Genomic DNA, 19,256 nt, shown 5'->3' with positions numbered 1-19,256 from the left:
TTTACTCCACTCAACTTTACTTCACTCCATTCAACGGCACTCAACTTTACTTCACGCCACTCTGCTCCATCCACTTTACTCCACTGTGCTTTACTCCATGCCACTCTGCTTTACTCCACTCCATCACCACCCCCTTTTGTACTGCCTTACTCCAATCCACGCCACTATGCTTTACCCCACGCCACTCTGCTTTACTCAAAACCACTCCGCTTCACTCACCACTCTGCTTTACTCAACACCACTCTCCTTTACTCCACACAACTCCGCTTTACTCCACGCCACTCCTCTCAATGCAACTCTGCCTTACTCCACTCTGCTTTACGCCCCTAAACGCTGCTTTACTCCACTCTGCTTTACTCCACTTCGCTTTAATACACATCATTTTATTTTACTCCATGCCCCTCTGCTTTACTCCACACCACTCGGCTCAACACCATTCTGCTTTACTCCACTCTACTCTGCTTTACTCCCCTCCACTCAAAGCAGCTCTGCTTTGCTCCACTTTGCTTGACCCCTACACTCTGCTTAACTCCATGGCACTCAACTTTACTCCCCTCTGGCGTACTCCTCTACACTCTGCTTTGCTCCACTTTGTTTTACTCCACACCACTCTTTTTTACTCCACTCTACGATACTTCATGCCACAGCTTTACTCCACTCCACTCCGCTTAACTTTGCTACTCTGCTCCACTCTGCTCCACTCCTCTTTACTCCACTCCACTCTTTTTTACTCCACTCTACTATACTTCATGCCACAGCTTTACTCCACTCCACTCGGCTTAACTTTGCTACTCTGCTCCACTCTGCTCCACTCCTCTTTACTCCACTCCACTCTTTTTTACTCCACTCTACGATACTTCATGCCACAGCTTTACTCCACTCCACTCGGCTTAACTTTGCTACTCTGCTCCACTCTGCTCCACTCAACTCCACTCTGCTCAATGCCATTCTTCTTTACTCCATGCCACTGCTTTACTCCACTCCATTCTGCTCAATTCCATTCTTCTTTACTCCACGCCACTGCTTTACTCCACTCTGCTCAATTCCATTCTTCTTTACTCCACGCCACTGCTTTACTCCACTCTGCTCAATGCCATTCTTCTTTACTCCATGCCACTGCTTTACTCCACTCCATTCTGCTCAATTCCATTCTTCTTTACTCCACGCCACTGCTTTACTCCACTCTGCTCAATGCCATTCTTCTTTACTCCACGCCACTCTGCTTTACTCCACTCTGCTTTACTCTTCTCTGCTTTACTCTTCTCCACTTAGTGCTGCTCCACATCAGCATCACTACAACACCAGCAGTAATTCAGCACCAACAAAGCAAAACTTCAACATAAGTGATGCACTGCATCAGCATAAACTAAAACAACAACACAAAGCCAGCTCAACATTACAAAGCAACAAAGCTGCACAGCAGCCACACTACAACATAGCTTAAAGCAAAGGCCAAACCACCACATCTGGCTAATCACTTATAAGGTCCCAAAGGCAAGACCTATTGGCTATGCCAATGCTTGTTTCCTCTTTCTATGTTTGTTGCACTCTGCAGCACGCACAGAAAGAGGAAAATGCCAACATTAGTTCTGACTCTGACTTACAATGGTGTTCCTTCTTTCCCAAAATCGATCACCCCCGCAACGCAGACACCCTTGCAACAAGATGCAGGGGGCCTGCGTTGGCGCACGGTTGCTGTTTGTGCACCGGCGCGGGGGCGAAGGACAGGCACATTCCTACCCTTTTGTCTTGACACATGGCAGCGTAGCAGGAAGGCTTTGCTGTGCTACCGTAGGTCAAAACATATTAAATAAGGCACTACGTTTATACAGACTCCAATTTCTCTCCTCTCTGTTCCAGATGAGTTCTACTTCTGGTCTCTGGTGCAGGACAGCATGATTGCGACTCGCAGACAAACAAAGCCTATGGGCCGAGCAGGGAAGTGTGCTTTGACCCAAAGGCTTGGTGTGGAAACCTGTTTCTTCCTCGCTGTCCATGTTCCAGTCTCTTTATACTACTGGTTCTAGGCTGTCTCTCCTTCGTTTTCTCCGCTTGTCTCTTGATGCTTCTGGTTCCATGCTGCCTGCTTCTCCTTCATATTCTCTGCGCCGGTCTCTTTGGACTCCTGGTTCTAGGCTATCTCTCCACCTTCTATGCTTGTCTCTTTCTACTCTTCTTTCTATGTTGTTTCGCCTTCACTGTCTCTGCTCCATTTTCTTAACTCGCTGTTTCCAGAGGATGTCCCTTTCACTCTACATGCAGGAGCTGTCTTTAGAGTTTGATGGTTCTAGGCAGAGTTTGGTGCACTTTCTCACTTTGCCTTTTTTTGGTCCTGGGCTGTTGCTCATCAACGTTCTTGTCTTGTCTGTTTGTACTCCTGGTTCTATGTTGTCTTTGCTTCACTTTTTCTGCCCCAGTCACTTGACATTTCTTGGCTGTGGTCTCTCTGGTCCCCTGGTTCTAGACCGCCGTTCCTTCACTCTCTTTGCACTTTGCATATAGCCTTACTTTCCTGGGTTAAGTAAGTCACATTCCTAGGCCCTTGACACTGTCCCTCTGCTTTGATAGTTGCTGGATCAATGGCACTCACTGTATGTGTTTTGGTTCCAATACCATCCAAGCGTATGTTTGGGGACTCTGAACAAGTCATACTCTGGAACCCTCCTGTTTGAAACAACTTTGAGTTTACTAGCCATTTTCAGCTGGTTCATTACCTCTTGATGCAATGTCAAACATGCCTAAGTTAGGGCACGGGAAAAACAGCCAAAAGCTCAAACTGTAGTGTTCCCCATCAAACAATACCAAAAGAAACCTGGAACAAGCATTGAATACGCTATTTGTTTTATGCCTGAACCAAAAATGTTTGTCTTGCAAAAGTGATATTTTATGTGAAATTCAGTGTCTAACACACCTGCTTCATCCATTGTAGAAATGCCATAGTAAGAGTGCTTTGGTGAATGTTGACTGAACTAGTGCTTACTTTTAGCACAAATCCTTTGAATATAGTGCTTCCAATTGTATCTTTAACTGTCAAATATTCATAATCAGAAGAAACTATCAGAAGTGGCTTGCTCGCTGCACTAATGATATTCAAAACACTGCTCTGAGAATTTCCACCATATAATTCAGTAAAATGTGATCGTTTTCTCCTTTTATTCTTTTGTATGCATGTATTAATGTAGGTATATAGTATTTCTATAGTGTGAACATAGCCAAAATGCAATGGGGTACTGTATATGGTCAAAGACAACAGGGGCGGCTCTAGGCTCATGGCGGCCCTGGGCAGGGAGCGTAGGTAGGGGGCCCCGGAAGTGGGGGTCCGGTCGGGGCGGAGCGCGGAGGCCAGTGAAGAGGGGGGGGGGGGGGTCAGGGTGTTTGGAAGTGGAACAGAGCTGGAGGCTGCCAAATCCCTGCCAGGGGCCACCACGCAAATATGTATCCATCCTCAGAGGATTATTATATTAAGGATATATATTGGCGTGGTGGCCCCTGGGGTTTGGTGGCCCTGTGCAGGTGCACAGCTTGCACATACCTAAGGCCGCCCCTGAAGACAAGCATACAGTGAACAAGTAATAGGAAAGGAAGCAGAGTTGTGGACGGTTAATGTGTTGTGATGTAGTGTTCTTTAAAGAGGTGAGTCTTCAATTTTTTCCAAAATTGGGACAGCACCTGGGCAGTCATGTTGGATACACGGATGTTGTTCCAGATCCTGGGTGTATACGTGGAAAAGACCTGCTATCTTGTTTTTTCTGTTTCACACTTCTTAATCTGCATTCTGGTGGTGTTCTGGCTACGAATGTAACGAGAACACTATCTTGTCCCGCCTCTCCTCTTTCTATGTGTATATTTCTCTGGATGGACAGGGACTTCCCGCTCGATGAGTAAGAGAAATGGGAGGCACTGGGAGACAGAAGAAGGACAGAGAGGTATGGAGAAAGACCTTGTTGAAGAAATGAAGGGAGGGACAAAATAGAAAAACAGAACATGTAGAGAAATACATGAAGTAGGGATACATGTACAGTAAACTGAAAAAAGTAAAGTAGCTAGAAAGGTAGAGTGAGACAGGAAGACCCAGAGATAGGAAGACAAAGAGAGACAGAATGATAGGAAATATTTAGCGTGAGCTAGAGGTAATCTTTTTTTCCCCCGGTTCTAGACCGTTTTTCCTTCACCCTCTTTGCCCTTGTCTGTTATTGAGTTTCCTGATTCTAGGCTCTCTCCACTTTCGCTATGTGCCTCTTTATACTCCTCTTTCTCCGACGCTGACTCGCTCTCTTTTTACCCCTTGTTCCGGCTGTTTCTCTTTCGGGCTGCTTGCTCCAAGGTCTTAGACTCCTAGTTATATGTTGTCTCTTCTTCATTATCTCGACGAGTCTCTTTATACTCCCCGCCCTGTCAGTCTCTTCAGAAGGAAGTCCTGGTTCTAGGCTGCCCCTTTGTCCTCTGGGCTGCACCCTCCCTCTGTCAACGGGTGGTTCTAGGCTGCTCTGTCCTATGTTCTCTGGGCTGCACCCTTCCTCTGTCAACGGGTGGTTCTAGGCTGCCCCTTTGTCCTCTGGGCTGCGCCCTCCCTCTGTCAACGGGTGGTTCTAGGCTGCCCCTTTGTCCTCTGGGCTGCACCCTCCCTCTGTCAACGGGTGGTTCTAGGCTGCTCTGTCCTATGTTCTCTGGGCTGCACCCGCCCTCTGTCAACGGGTGGTTCTAGGCTGCCCCTTTGTCCTCTGGGCTGCACCCTCCCTCTGTCAACGGGTGGTTCTAGGCTGCTCTGTCCTATGTCCTCTGGGCTGCACCCTCCCTCTGTCAACGGGTGGTTCTAGGCTGCCCCTTTGTCCTCTGGGCTGCACCCTCCCTCTGTCAACGGGTGGTTCTAGGCTGCTTTGTCCTATGTTCTCTGGGCTGCACCCTCCCTCTGTCAACGGGTGGTTCTAGGCTGCCCCTTTGTCCTCTGGGCTGCACCCTCCCTCTGTCAACGGGTGGTTCTAGGCTGCTCTGTCCTATGTTCTCTGGGCTGCACCCTCCCTCTGTCAACGGGTGGTTCTAGGCTGCTCTGTCCTATGTTCTCTGGGCTGCACCCTTCCTCTGTCAACGGGTGGTTCTAGGCTGCCCCTTTGTCCTCTGGGCTGCACCCTCCCTCTGTCAACGGGTGGTTCTAGGCTGCTATGTCCTATGTTCTCTGGGCTGCACCCTCCCTCTGTCAATGAGTGGTTCTAGGCTGCTCTGTCCTATGTTCTCTGGGCTGCACCCTCCCTCTGTCAACGGGTGGTTCTAGGCTGCCCCTTTGTCCTCTGGGCTGCACCCTCCCTCTGTCAACGGGTGGTTCTAGGCTGCTCTGTCCTATGTTCTCTGGGCTGCACCCTTCCTCTGTCAACGGGTGGTTCTAGGCTGCTCTGTCCTATGTTCTCTGGGCTGCACCCTCCCTCTGTCAACGGGTGGTTCTAGGCTGCTCTGTCCTATGTTCTCTGGGCTGCACCCTTCCGCTGTCAACGGGTGGTTCTAGGCTGCCCCTTTGTCCTCTGGGCTACACCCTCCCTCTGTCAACGGGTGGTTCTAGGCTGCTCTGTCCTATGTTCTCTGGGCTGCACCCTCCCTCTGTCAACGGGTGGTTCTAGGCTGCTCTGTCCTATGTTCTCTGGGCTGCACCCTTCCTCTGTCAACGGGTGGTTCTAGGCTGCCCCTTTGTCCTCTGGGCTGCACCCTCCCTCTGTCAACGGGTGGTTCTAGGCTGCTCTGTCCTATGTTCTCTGGGCTGCACCCTCCCTCTGTCAACGAGTGGTTCTAGGCTGCTCTGTCCTATGTTCTCTGGGCTGCACCCTCCCTCTGTCAACGGGTGGTTCTAGGCTGCTCTGTCATATGTTCTCTGGGCTGCACCCTTCCTCTGTCAACGGGTGGTTCTAGGCTGCCCCTTTGTCCTCTGGGCTGCACCCTCCCTCTGTCAACGGGTGGTTCTAGGCTGCTCTGTCCTATGTTCTCTGGGCTGCACCCTTCCTCTGTCAACGGGTGGTTCTAGGATGCTCTGTCCTATGTTCTCTGGACTGCACCCTCCCTCTGTCAACGGGTGGTTCTAGGCTGCTCTGTCATATGTTCTCTGGGCTGCACCCTTCCTCTGTCAACGGGTGGTTCTAGGCTGCCCCTTTGTCCTCTGGGCTGCACCCTCCCTCTGTCAACGGGTGGTTCTAGGCTGCTCTGTCCTATGTTCTCTGGGCTGCACCCTTCCTCTGTCAACGAGTGGTTCTAGGCTGCTCTGTCCTATGTTCTCTGGGCTGCACCCTCCCTCTGTCAACGGGTGGTTCTAGGCTGCCCCTTTGTCCTCTGGGCTGCACCCTCCCTCTGTCAACGGGTGGTTCTAGGCTGCTCTGTCCTATGTTCTCTGGGCTGCACCCTTCCTCTGTCAACGGGTGGTTCTAGGCTGCTCTGTCCTATGTTCTCTGGGCTGCACCCTTCCTCTGTCAACGGGTGGTTCTAGGCTGCTCTATCCTATGTTCTCTGGGCTGCACCCTCCCTCTGTCAACGGGTGGTTCTAGGCTGCTCTGTCCTATGTTCTCTGGGCTGCACCCTTCCTCTGTCAATGGGTGGTTCTAGGCTGCCCCTTTGTCCTCTGGGCTGCACCCTCCCTCTGTCAACGGGTGGTTCTAGGCTGCTCTGTCCTATGTTCTCTGGGCTGCACCCTCCCTCTGTCAACGAGTGGTTCTAGGCTGCTCTGTCCTATGTTCTCTGGGCTGCACCCTCCCTCTGTCAACGGGTGGTTCTAGGCTGCTCTGTCATATGTTCTCTGGGCTGCACCCTTCCTCTGTCAACGGGTGGTTCTAGGCTGCCCCTTTGTCCTCTGGGCTGCACCCTCCCTCTGTCAACGGGTGGTTCTAGGCTGCTCTGTCCTATGTTCTCTGGGCTGCACCCTTCCTCTGTCAACGGGTGGTTCTAGGCTGCTCTGTCCTATGTTCTCTGGGCTGCACCCTCCCTCTGTCAACGGGTGGTTCTAGGCTGCTCTGTCCTATGTTCTCTGGGCTGCACCCTTCCTCTGTCAACGGGTGGTTCTAGGCTGCCCCTTTGTCCTCTGGGCTGCACCCTCCCTCTGTCAACGGGTGGTTCTAGGCTGCTCTGTCCTATGTTCTCTGGGCTGCACCCTTCCTCTGTCAACGGGTGGTCCTCTGGGCTGCACCCTCCCTCTGTCAACGGGTGGTTCTAGGCTGCTCTGTCCTATGTTCTCTGGGCTGCACCCTTCCTCTGTCAACGGGTGGTTCTAGGCTGCCCCTTTGTTCTCTGGGCTGCACCCTTCCTCTGTCAACGGGTGGTTCTAGGCTGCCCTGTCCTATGTCCTCTGGGCTGCTCCTTCCCTCTGTCAACGGGTGGTTCTAGGCTGCCCTGGCCCTTGTTCTATGTTCTCTGGGCTGCACCCTCCCTCTGTCAACGGGGGGTTCTAGGCTGTCTGTGTGTCTTTCCTTCTTTCCATGAGGCTGGCTGGACACTGGGTTCTCAGCTGCCCAGTCTCCGCGGTCCTCCATGTGTTTCCCATCACTGCAGAGCGCGTGGTTGCTGCAGGGCGCGGGGTGCGGGGTGTCCTCGGCTCCCTTGCCGCGTGTGCCGATCCAACTCAGACGTAAGAGCTAAATCCAGAAGGACGGCTAAAGGCCAGAGCTGGCGCCTAGCTGGGAGAACCCTCGCCGGGCCCCCTCCCGACCGGTTTATACTGGGCGGAAGAGCGAGCCGGAACATGCCTCTCAACTGAGGCAGCGCCGCAGGGGAGGAAAACGGCCCACGGAGAGGAAGTGCGCCGAGAGAGGTACAGCACGCGCGGGTGGGGTCTGGGCGGGGTGGTGGGGGCCTGAACTGGGGACCTCGGGAGAGCTCCAGTGACATAAACAAACAGGTACAGCTCCTCGACGACGCTAGGGGGGGGGGGGCGGGAGCTGTACACATACCTGTCCCAGCAAGGCAGGGTTCACATAGGGTTAACTTCATAACAGTGGAGTGGGGCTGTTCGAAAGAATGACATCCATTCGGTGGAGGGGGCAGCAGTTGTGGGGTCTACTGAAAATGTAAACTCGCGGACAGAGGAGGGAGGACTTAACAAGCATTGAGATAACCAATAGGTCTCCCCTATTGGATGTGAATGCAGGTTTTGCCATTGTTTTTCAATGATCTTGTTCAGCACATACTGTTCAGCATCAGAAGAAAACGTGGGGTGATGTGTATGCGTGCAGCCGTGCACAGGCAATTATAAGCTGGGGATGTGGTGTTCAGTGCACGACTGCCCGGCACAGTTCTTCGAAGACCTGCATCTCTAAGGCAGCTGTCGTGAAAATCACACCACTGACCAGCAGCTTACGTTTCACAACCAGCAGCAGTCACCCTTGGTGGAAACTTCTCCTCAGAACATTCGGCAGCATTCACGTGTGGAAAAGCGTGCTACCTCACCACTAGCCACCCTTACGCGGCAGCAGTGCCAGGGCCGGACCTCACCCGTGCACACCTGGCTGCCAGACACCGCTGGCAACCGAGTTTATTGGCACATACTACGACATTGAGACTTGGTTATGGAGTCGGGGGAGAGCAGACTGACACGCACCCCCCCCCCCTCCTCTTGTCCATCTCAGGGGCAGGTCAGTCTTTGTGTCCATCCAAAAAAGTAAATGGAGTTGATTGAAATCAGAATGAAGCGACATGACTTTTGCATGTCAATTAGAACGAGGGGTGGAATTATGCCAATTATTACCTGACCACGACAGTGCTTAATTTGTCAAAAAGAAATAAGTGACGGCTCCCATCAAGAGGCCATTGCAGCTTGCCCCACACATTGCCCCTGCCATGCTGCCAACAATAGTAACAACATCACACTCCATCAAACTCCCCACCAAGTGTGACAATTCTGAATATTTCAGGCCCTCAAAGCCACAAGAACGGCTTGGGCGGCAGGTAATAGTCATTTTTTAATATTTATTGAATGAATAATTACCTGTTGTTGTGGTAATCTCCAAATTAGCCAGACAGCTCCACCATGTGGCAGTTGTAGCAGCAGGGTTGTTGAGAATTAAGTGCTGGTGTCCAGCACCAGAAACCACCGACTCAGATTAGGCCCTGACCATGCAGTTGGGTAGCTCAGTGAAAACCACACACTGCATGGCAAGAGCCATTCATTTTGATATGTTTCTTGCGCCCAACATTTTACAGGCCTCCCATGATCCAACAGAGTCCTACTCTGGCATTGACATATTTCGCTATTGTTGAAAGAAATATTTATTCACAACAGCACTATCAAGTAAACAACTTGGACTCTAATCTGGTCCTGGATTCTCAAATCTCTTCCACTGCCGAGTCTAACACACTGCTTTGCCTGAACTATGAATGAAGTATGCAATGTATGGAAGTGATGGTATTCTTAAAAAAACCTTAGCCAAACCCATCCTTTCAGCGGGTGATCATTTTTGCTCACGGACAGATGTTCCGTTAGTAACTAGAAATTGGAATGCTCTGTTCATCCATTAGCTTTCTAGCTGGGGAATCTTCCAACACCCACATCAAGTGTGTCATTCTAATGACTTTGCAGGTATTGGTTGCCAGGGCATATTATTAACTAGTTAGAAGAGAAGGTTGTTTTGAGTTGGATAAAGACTACTTCACTCATGAACTCCGGAGTATCTTTAGTGCAGTTGTTTCTTGCACACTGATGTTTCTTGCCCTCTCCCGTCCTTGCTCACAGTTCCTACCCTGATTACCATCTGGACTTTCTTCTGTGAGCTTTCCCTCGTCAGTTGAGACCTAGCTTTTTGACTCATGCCCGATGGAGCTACATTGTTTAGCTAAAGGGGAGACGGACTGTGGGTTCCCTCCTAGGACGTCACCTACCCAGTCGGTCATTGGGCAGACTTCCTTTTGTCTCTCCTGCCGTCTTTTCCCTCATCCTCATCCTCCACACTTCCCCCTTCCCCAGGGCCGGACTGGGAACCATAACCCGCCCTGGCAAAGTGCTCGGCCGGCCCCCCTCCCTCCCTCCGGGAGGAGGGGTGGGGGGGCGGGGTGCGACCGCATTCTGTGCCAGGGCCGGTTTTCGGCCGTTTTTGTTACAGGGCCGTTTTTGCAGCATAGCTGCAAAAACGGCCCTGTAACATAAAACGGCCCCCAGGGGCCCAAAACCGGCCCCCAACCATGCGGCCCACCGGGGGAATGCCCGGTGCCCGCAACGACCAGTCCGGGCCTGCCCTTCCCCCCGCTGCTCGATTTGTCTCACCTTCCTTTCCTCTCTCAATGTGTTGATGATTCTTGATGTTATGTGTAATTGTTATCATTTTTCTGTAACATTGTGTAACCTAATGTAAAGCGCTCCGATACCTACGGGTCTAGCCAGCGCTATATAAAACTCATAAAATAAAAATAAATACATAGAACAGCTCCAGTGACCAGCAGCCTCACCCGTGATGTTGTACGATTAACAGGAGTGTAGCCCATAGACCAATTCAGGACTGGGTAGGTAGGATGCAACAGAAACACAGTGTCCTGAAAGGTGGGAGTCGGTAGACAATTATAAATAGCATGCACATAGCATTACTTGGGCAGAAAAGAAGGAGAGTACTCGTTTTCAAGTCAAAAGATAGTTATTCATTATATAGTAACATTAGTTCCAAGGTCGGAGGTATACAGTTAGGAACAGCACTGCATAAATTAAATTAGTGGCAACCACATGGAACTTGGTGCAAAAACGTGTACAAAAGTGCAAGTGGCGACGCAAGTGAAGGTGAACAGCGTTGGTGGCGCACTGTGCATAAGGTGCAAACTATTTACAGTGAGTGGCTTAACGGCGCATGTGACATTGTGATATCACAGCAGGCACAGATAATTTTATTTAAATGTAGAGCCACAAGGAAGGAGTGCGCCTATTGTTCAGGCTGTTACGTCGACGGCGTTTCGATCTGGGTTCGTTCGGATCATCATCAGGACTTGGTTCTCTGGATGAAGGAGTGCTGGGTGGGGATCCTGGTTGAGTAGAATCCTTTTAAGCAATTGTCTTGGGAGATGTCAGGGTGACTTTGGGAGCCCCAGAATGGATAGTCTGTGGGCTGCAGGAAGGAGCTTGCTGATTGAATCAGTGCTCTCGACAGCTGTGGGAATCAGCCGTTATCCGCGTGCACTGGATTGATCGGTGTCCGCGGTGCTCACGAGTCGACCTAACAGCCTAAAGGATACTCCGGAGTACACGTTTTTGCACCAAGTTCCATGTGGTTGTCACTAATTTAATTTATGCAGTGCTGTTCCTAACTGTATACCTCCGACCTTGGAACTAATGTTACTATATAAAGATGAATAACTATCTTTTGACTTGAAAACGAGTACTCTCCTTCTTTTCTGCCCAAGTAATGCTATGTGCATGCTATTTATAATTGTCTATCGACTCCCACCTTTCACCCGTGATGTTAGCAGCCAGATGGATCTGGAAGAGAAAAACAAATCTTGCTCCAAATATGTCCTGCTGGGTTTGTTTGCCATAAAACAAGAACTACGTTTTCAGTACAAAATAATAAAAAATCTCCCCATATTCTACCCTTGTTCCTTAACAGCTTTTTTTAACTGGTAATTAGTTATAGCGGTACCTCCAAGCCCACAAGCTCAATCTGGGACAAAAATGCCCCACGCTTACGTTTTTTTTTAATCCACACCAAGGCTTTCATGAAAATGTTTGCCATTTGCCAAATTGCAGGGCTGACTTTTTTTTAACGAGCCTGTCAAAAAAAAAATTGTACACACACAAATATATATTTATGCGCGCAAGACCATAGAGCTGGTATGATAAAAATTAAATCTAATGAATGTCAATGGCATTTATTTGCATATGTATTGGCCAATTTAAGCCCAATTCCATTTTATTAATTGGTGGTTCAACAAGCGCAAATTATTACTTGACACGAGGTTGTGATTTCGAAAAAACATCTCAAAAATCATCACTGGCCATTTATTATTCCAGACATAACAGGCATCTCTCCAATGCATTTTTAGCAGGGGGACGAGGGCTGTAGTGTGTAAGGACGGGGAATTACTAGGCCTTTCAAGGTTATCACTGACTGAAAGCCCACCTTTCAGAAGAGGAGAAAAAAAGAGAAGCAGCCAGGAATGCAGTGGGCTTCTCCGAAGTCTGTACCAGGAATACAGACAATACAATTTGCCTTTAAGAAAGGTCCAGCAGACCAATACATTGCCAGCAGTGTGAATGAGAGGAATAGGAGGTAGGGTGGGAGAGGGGTAAGATCGGGTTTCAATTGCGCTGAAGTGGGGGTGGGAGGCCAAGGGTAGGGGAGAGGATGGCCAGCTCTCTTAGAAGCCCAGTTGATGAGGTGTGCCACGCAGCAAACACTTCTCTGACCTCTTTCATGTCTTAAGCAGAGGGGAGGGTCTTTTTATACGAGCACTTCGACAAGGCAGCTTAGTGCGAAGATGTCTACTCCTTGAGCACATGACTTCCACAGCTAATCTAACATTGTGTTTAAGACTTAACTTCTAGTGAAAAAGTCTTGGAATTATGCTGAACTAGCTGGGGGTAGTTGTTGCCAGGTCTTGTCTCCATGAGTCATTCGCTCTTCTTGCTGGGCTTATATTAGGGCTTTTAGCGCCCGGCTACCTCTTCCATCTTCCATTTTGCTCCTAAAATGAAAACTAGGAACAATGCCAAAACGCAGCAAAATGCTGATTGTTTTGGCGAGAGGATGGCGCATAACTGTCAGAGCTGCCGACTTTGGAACTGAGGAACCAGGTTCTAGTCTCAGCGACGGCTCGTTCCGTGGCTACAAAAAAAACAAGCGGGCGTGTGCAGAAAAAAAGAAAGGCGTGCGGCAGTCGTGAGGCGGTCACCGTGCTCATCAAGGGAAATGCACAAATGCTTGCATGAGGTGCTCTTTTAGAATAAAAAAAAGTCCCTCAGTCAGTAACTAAAATGGTATAAGTGGAAGGCTACAAGTTATGAGGTGTTGCGTCATGGGAGGAAACAAACAATGAAAATGAGGGACAAATGGGAACAAATAACCACTTGGAAGCAAGGATTTTTAAAGGACATTAAAACAAACAAATGAAAAGCAGTGGGCGGACTGTAAGCCCACAAAGTATATACAACATGACTTGGAGAGACAGCACAGTTCACGTTGTTAGTTCAATGATAATCTTAGCAGGTATTTGTAGAAATTTCTATAGTTTTTATTTTCCTTAGTTCATTTTATTCCTTCATAAAACATTTCAAAGACATGCGTTCATAGTCATTCTACCCAATGCATTTCGGGCTTTAGCCCTTCGTCAGGGGTCTTGAAAGTCCTGCAAAATAATACAAGAGCATGTGGTTCCGAATTTCTAATGTTAGCGTAAAACATAAATTATCATGTCATATGGTCATGCAAGTCTTATTCTAGGGTAACAAAAAGTGGTTCAGGGAGATGGTATCAGAAAAACTGCAAAGTTTAAAGAGAATCGGCAAGGTTTAAAGAAAATGACCCATGTGTTTCACGGTTCGTGCCGGGTAAGTGAATGGGTTTTGGTGTTGGTGTTGACGGGTGGTTGTTCCAGTCCTTGGTCTTCTTCTTCCAGTCCTTGGTCTTCTTCTTTCTGGCCCCTTTCTTTAGGTTCCCCACCTACTCCCGTTCCCTCTGTTAAGACCCTCGGGTTCAAACTCAATAATCAACTTTCCCTCCACTCTCAAGTTAGTGCTGTCGTCTCCTCTGCCTTCCTCTCCCTCCGGACAATCCGCAAAGTCTCCCGGTTTTTTTCTCCATCCGCCTTCAAATTAATACTTTTGGCCATGGTGACGTCCCGCTTGGACTACGGCAATGCCCTCTACCATGGCATGCCAGCGTACCTCGTGAGGCGCCTCCAATTGGTCCAAAACCAGGCGGCTCGTCTGGTATTCAATCTTCCCAAATCACAACATGTCACGCCCCTTCTCAAATCTTTACACTGGCTTCCTGTCCAGCAACGTGCCCTATTCAAACTTGGCTGCATCATTTTCAAAGCCCGGTTCGGTTTTGCCCCGTCTTTCATCAGCACGGCTATCCACGACTACACCCCGTCTAGAGAATTGCGCTCTGCTACTCATCAACTTCTCACTGTCCCTCGCTTCAAATGAAAAAAATGGGGAGGCTCCAAATTTTCTACCACGGCCCCTGCCTTTTGGAACTCTCTCCCTTTTCATTTGAGATCCTGTTCCCAGTACCCCCTTTTTTCGCAAAAACCTTAAAACCTTCCTCTTTTCCCAAGCCTTCCCTTCTTAACCTCCCCTTGTCCCTCAGTTTCTCTGTCCCTTGAGTAGTAGTATCACATAGCGTCAAGAAACCGCCTGGTGTACGCGCGATCTAGAAATATTTTTAAGAAGAAGAAGAAGAATGGGTTGAATATTCATTAAAGAGCGGGTTCTCGTGATTGTTATCGTGACTTTGCGACTGAAGTGAAACAGCATGCATTCCGTACGTGTACGATATTGGTGAGTTACCGCTTCTCTGAAAAATGTGCAACATGCAAGTGTAGGATAGTTATGGCGTTTGTTTCTGACCTGAAAAGAACGTTTTCTCGATGCGTTAAGTAAAGCTGTGCGGGGAAAAGTATAACAATGTTGAAATGTAACAATATTATAATTAACGTAACATTCTCTACTTTGTTTTGAAAACTATCCGAGCAATGTCGAGCGGTCTGTTAGAGCTTACCGTAGAGCGTATGAAAGTTGGCGTGGGTCTTGAACTCTCTCGGGGTCGGTGAAAGATAGTTCCGGGAGGGTCTATGTATTTATGTGTCGGATTGGTGCTGAGTTAGTCACGTGTATGCCGGTGTTAGTAACGTGAATCGTGATTGGCCGTTCTGACGTTTCAAGGCGTCAGCGGTGATTGGTGGTTGCTAAGCAACGAATGTGTTTACGCGTATATGTCGGGGGTGAACAAAAACCGATGTAGATGTATGCAAAGGTTCGGTCATTTTTAGAACAAAATATAAAACAACTTATTTAAAGCCAATAAACAATACAGTTAACAAATTATCAGATGCGATTTAGACTCAAGAGTAAAACACTGTACAATTGCTGATTGTCGTGAATATGAAATTTCAGAACTTGAGAATCTTCAAGGTAACAACTAAATTCTAAGCGTTCATTAAGACCCTTGGGTTGGACTGTATTTAAACGGTCTAGCCAGTGCAGTTCACGTCTAAGTAGGTATTGAATATTGTCTCTACCAGGTAATGCGGAAATTATCTCTAGGATGCAAAATTTCAGTTGGCTGGGATTGTGATGCAGTTCATTGAAATGTGTGGCCACTGTTGATGTGGTTGTTTTGGTGCGTATGTTACTTTTGTGCTCTGTGAGTCTTGTTTTAATTTTTCTGGATGTTTGACCCACGTAGGACAAGCCACATGGGCATTTCAACATGTAAATGAGGTTGGAACTGGGGGCGTGGCCAACTGCCGAGCATGGCGGCAGCTTGAGACGGGAGCTCCTCCAGGCTGACCGGCCCGTAACTCACATCCGTACAGTGATCCGAACCTACGTCCGCTCGAAAGAGCGACATCGGCTCGGGGAACCGAGCGGCACAGCAAGATCCAGCCCCGGTGGTGATCGGCCGCCGGGAACTGCCTCAACCTGCAGCGACGATCAGCGGCCCGCGCCTGCCTGGGCGCACCGGCCTGAAGTAGCCAGCGACCCCGGGCGGAAGTTCGTCCTCATCGGCGGGGGCGCCCTCAGAAAAGCCGACTACAAGCGTCCCTGTCGCTGGAGGTACTGGCACACGCCGCCTGTCAAGCGCCCGCCTCGGTAAGCCCTGAAAGAACGTTAGAGACCCAGTGTAACTGCAGGTGTCACCCGGAGGCAGCACAACTACCAGTGACGGCAAAGATCTCTCGGAACCCCGGGAGGCGCCATTTTGACGAGGTCGGGCGGCCGGACGCACCATACGTGCAGCGGTGCTGAACATTCTGCACCAGGATCCTTGTTACCCCCCCACGCCACGATTGACTTGAATTGCGCCCTGAGTCAGCGGGGGGCCAGTTTGCGCTCAGATAAAGGTGGGGAAGCATCGTGTGAGGTATAACAGTGGCGCCCGCCTCCTGTGACGCTCGGCTGCATTGACTGTCCTACTCTAACAAGACTACACTACTACACGGGGGGATTTAGGCGCGCCCCGCAGGGTACCTCCTGTGCAGAGCCACAGCAACGCAGAGACTAGCAGCGCTACAGGGAGCGCGAAGAAAGGCCACGGCAGAGCGCTGAACTGCGCAGGACCGCCTTGCAGGCCGGTGCGCCACTCATCACAGCCACCAGCAGCAGCCCGCCTGGGCCCTGTGGAGCATACACGGTGCCCCTTGACCTCAGTGGGGCGCGAAATTGACCGCCTGGCGACCAGAGACACCACACACCTCCTAAGACAAGATTGGCCCGGCAGCTAAGTTTTTCGATTCCCCACGCCAGCGCAACAATATGGCGGGCAAAGGCACAAGGAGTGCATCGACCCAAGCAAAGCTGGACAAATTTGCGTACAACCAGTCTGGGCACTCGCAAAGTGGCGGCCGCCATTCTGCTGGCACAGCCCCGGAAACGGGCGGGACCTCGAAGGTGACCTTAGAGGACGTCATGAAAACCCTTACTGAAGTCCGGACGACAGTGGGCTCCATTTCCTCCGAGGTGACTCTGCTCCGAGCAGACTTCAGGAAGATGGCGGAGAGAGTGTCCCAAGTGGAGGTGGTCACGAAGTCGCTCGTTGAAGACACCTCGGACCTGCAAGTAGCCATGGAACGCATGGAGAGGGTCACGAAACAGTTGCAAGAGAAACTCGACGATCAGGAAGGGCGTTCCCGGAGAAACAACGTCCGCATCCTGGGCCTGCCAGAATCGGAAGGCAAGGCCGCAATGGATCTATACATTGAGGACCTAATCAAAACCCAGCTGAAACCCAAAGGCCTGTCACACTTCTTTTCTGTAGAACGGGCACACCGGGTCCCGGGTGGAGCGGCTAAGCCGGGCGCTACCCCGCGACCGGTGCTGGCCAGACTGTTCAACTTTCGAGACAGGGACGCGATTCTGCAGGCGGCAAGGGTCTCTCCACCGATTAAGGTCCAAAACTCAACTTTAGCCTTTTTCCCGGACTACACGGCGGAGGTGGCTAGACGGCGGAAATCGTTCACAGATGTGAAGAAGGCGTTGCGAGACAAGGGCCTGACATACTCTATGCTATTCCCCGCCAAATTACGCATAGTGGCTGAAGGAAAAACATGGTTCTTCGATACGCCGGAGGTAGCTCGAGAATGGCTTGATGGATGGAGGCAAGTGGGGCAGCCCCAACGCCCGCACAGAGAAAGGTAACATCAACGCAACGGAGGGCCGACAGATCATCCGTCCAGCAGCCCCGCGAATGGGAGAGATGCAACAGAACTGGAATCAGATCTCGAAAGGGACCCGCTTGACTCCGGACAACCTGTTCGGGGCTGATTTGATTGGACTGCAGGTGGGACGACAAGTTTATAGCCCCTGGGGACTTGATGCCGATGGAGCTGAGTAGGGCGGGCACTGGCAGGTGCCTGTAGGGGTCTCACCAACCCCACGAGCAAGTAAGATGAACGGGGATGGGACAAAGCACTCTGCAAAGTTGGGGAAGCGGGCGGGAGTTCGTCCGTGGTGCAAGGGAGCAGGGAGGGGGCAGGGGGGGGGAGTTATAATGTTATGGTTAATGTTCTCAGTCATCGTCACTTCAATATGGGCAGCGGTAACACACCGGGCCATACATTCACGATGCCCCGAAACAGGTCATTGCACATATGTCATAATCCACTACCACACATCAGTACCACTAGATATCTACCTGAATGGCCCGACAAGATCGGTATGTACCCGCTGAGGGCAGCCAGCCAGTGACAGGGGTGCCCCCTTTAAAACTGCTCACGTGGAACGTTAGAGGCCTGGGGGATAAAATTAAAAGAGGGCTGGTCATTCAATCCATTAAACGACACGGGCCTGACTTGGTGATGCTGCAAGAAACATACCTGGCTGGGTCAACGTGCAAAGCGCTCGACAGGCGTGGGTATGCCATGGCGGCACATGCAGAATTCACTACAGGGTCCAGGGGCACTGGGATACTCCTCAAAAAGAACTCCTCCTTCATGGTTCGAAGTTGTAAGACGGACGACCAGGGTCGCTTTGCGGCACTGTCTGGCCAATGGGAGGGTAAACCCCTCAACGTGGTGTCTGTATACATCCCTCCGGCGCTACATTCTACGGCGCTGCCGGCACTGGGCCAGTTCCTTCTTGACCTCCCTGAAGGTGACATGATCATTGGGGGAGACTTTAATGCCATCACAGACCCCTTGCTGGACACCTTTCCCATACGGGACCGGCAGAGGGGGACTTCCGCACTTCCTGGTTTTTTGACCGCGCTTGGCCTCACAGATATATGGCGTAACCTGAACCCTACAGCGACTCAATACACACACTACTCGTCTACACATGACAGCCTATCGCGCATAGACTACTTTTTCTTCTTGGGGGTGGGATTGGGGTCAGTAGATAAACTAGATATCCTGCCCAGGGGTATATCTGACCACTCCCCTGTGTCCCTCCATATTACGTCTAAAGACAGGAAGCGCGCCAGGCTCTATCCAATTTATCCCAATTACCTAACCATCCCTACTATCCGGAAAAAGCTTAAAACGGCCACATCGCACTATTTTGTAGAAAATGCAGGGACGGTCTCCTCACCAGCAATACTCTGGGAGGCGTACAAGACAGTCCTGCGCGGCGCAGCCATAGCAGCTATTACAGGGCACAAACGAGACTCAAGGCAGGAACTGGCTCAGTTAGAACTAGCACTCGACACTGCACATACCGCCCACATGTCAAACCCTACCCCTGACACTGCACATACGTTGCATCTCAAACAACAGCAGCACCTGGCCCATCTCACGTCGATCACGAAAGGTCACTTGGCAAGCACAGCACACAGGATATATGATGTGGGCGACAAGGTCGGAAGATGCTGGCCTGGCTGGACAAGCGGGGTGGCAGCAACAGAGGTATTCAGAGACTCTATACACAGGAGGGCCAGCTACTGACGCACCCTGAGCAGATAGTGCGCACCTTGGCGCGCCACTATCAGGAAATATACACACCGGTTCGGACAGTTACTGAACGGGAGGCATCGGAATCACTCAACAACATTGCAGTCCCCGCACTCTCACAAGAAGCGCAACGAGAACTAGACACGGACTTGACAGAAACCGAAATCCAGTTGGCAATACAGTCATTGCAGTCTGGCAAGGCGTTA

Source organism: Lissotriton vulgaris, chromosome 7, assembly GCF_964263255.1.
Source record: "Lissotriton vulgaris chromosome 7, aLisVul1.2, whole genome shotgun sequence".
Lineage (NCBI taxonomy): Eukaryota > Metazoa > Chordata > Amphibia > Caudata > Salamandridae > Lissotriton > Lissotriton vulgaris.
Note: the sequence above shows the minus strand (reverse complement) of the source record.